This window comes from Salmo trutta, chromosome 19 (genome assembly GCF_901001165.1).
Source record: "Salmo trutta chromosome 19, fSalTru1.1, whole genome shotgun sequence".
Lineage (NCBI taxonomy): Eukaryota > Metazoa > Chordata > Actinopteri > Salmoniformes > Salmonidae > Salmo > Salmo trutta.
In genome coordinates, this window is record NC_042975.1 from 48,689,622 (window position 1) to 48,691,742 (window position 2,121).

Here is a 2,121-nt window from a genome sequence, read left to right on the forward strand (position 1 = left end):
CTCCTGTATCTCGTTTTACAATGTCATTTACAGTGAAGTTGGAGATCAGTTTCCAACTGAATTGGAAGAGGAGAGGTAACAGAACAGAGGCAACAACAGCAGAAGGAGCGCTCCAATGACACGCCCCAGCTCTGTGGCTTTGACAGGTGTGAGCCAATTTCCGTTCGGAAAATCTGATACAACTGTAACAATGTGTGATGTGGCTGCAGCTGTCGACGGAGCACGACACACTCTCGCATTAGCAAGGTGTTCCTGCTTCCAGAACAAACAAAGCTCCACAGTTTACCTGGAAAGAAAGGGAGGTGAGAGAGGAGCGAAAAGGGAAGGTAGAGAGCGAAGGGTTTGATGACATTTGTTTTGCGGTGGCGTGACAGAACAGATGGCTCATTACGCCTGTGAATGCACAGTCTCTCCGCTCCGCTCACGGGGCTTTGTTTTGCCGTAATTTGATCTCCGCTCTGTTGAGAGTATTTACAGATTCAAGGGAGATGAATTACTGTAAAACACATGGCTGGGTCATTAAGAGCTGGCAAATATGCTCTTATTGGAGGAGAGGATAAAACTAAAAACAAGGATTATCAAGCTACATGTAGAGTAGGAATATATTAGTAGTATTTTTCTTACGGTATATGTTCTGTTTGCTTAGTTTAGTGTCGCATATCTGACTTCTTGGAGACAATGTATGGCTTTTGTGCTGGATATCTGGGCCTGAAAACTATAGAGAGGAGCAGGCCTTACTGTCTCCTCAGTAACATCAACAAACACTGCAATGTCACCCTCATCTGTTACGGCAGTCAAAGACCTTTTAGAACAGGGCATCAAATCAAACTGACATATCCTCATTCAAACATACTTCCCATTTAATATCGCTTGTATTTCCAGGATATTTTCCTAATTTAATGTCACCATTTAGTGTTTGTAGACTCATTGTTCTTGTTTTTCTCCACTTAGTGACCCAGCCTCTCAATGGTATCATTGGGAATCAATTTTCTGCATGGAGAGTCGTGACATTAAAATGCAAAAGGGTAAAGAGAGCCACAGGCTAGACACCTAGCGGGGCAGATTTCACTCACTCTGTGGGGGGCAGACTCATAGAGACGGCAGAGAATGTGCTCTTATGCACAGTAGATTTTTTTGTTACAGGAAATGCTTTCTGTAGATTTCTTCAAAGATAATTTACATCAGACGTCCTTTTCTGTGGAATGCTGCAGAAGAGTTCCTTAGGAATTCAAACCTGATCATTGGTAAACACGAAAGTCAGTGAAATTACTATACAAACCCTGTACAGTAATTAGTTATGCCTCAATGGCTTGCAAGAGCGCATTTTTCATATTCTTAACTTGTTTATTTGCATTGTCCCTACCTACATGGTCCGATCGAGTGAATGATCTCATTTGTACTATTAAACGATCATTAGCCATTCTGCCTATGGAAAACACAACAGGTTCTTTAGAATGTTACTCTCCAGTGAAATATTATGTAGAATAGATGATAGACCTTCAGTCAGATTTTTTTTTTTTTTTAAGACCGTCCAGCTAGTTCACTGTCCTGAGTGAACATGGCGGTCATGTTGCATGCACTCACTGACATCTAGTGGCGTTCTACGGTACTGTACCTTTTTCCAGAGAGATCCTGATGATGCTCTACCAGTGACCACCTGACCTTGCATCGCTGCAGTAATCTCTCTCTCACACACACACACACACACATTTAATGCGTGCGTGACCTTTTCCAAAGTGCAGCCATCTATTTGGAGCTGTGCCTGGAGATGTTAGTGAGGAGAGGATGGAGAGGATGGTTCCCCTCTTCATAATGGGTTTTGAGCGATGTTGCTTGGAATTTGGTGAGGATGGATCATTGAGGGGATGATGAAACCCACAGAAGAGAAAAGGGTATGTAAAACATTTTGTTGAAATACCTTTTAGTGGAGTCCAAATAGTTTCATCAAACTTACATTTGAGTTATTCAGTCATATTTTGACAGAACACACAACAACAACAAAAAAAAAACGCTTTGAGCATCTATACTCCTTGAGAAAGTGTTTGTAAGATGGGCCTGACAAAATGTCATCAGTTCTGCTGTTTTGTGTCAGTGTGTTTTGCTCGTGACGAGTGGGTGAGG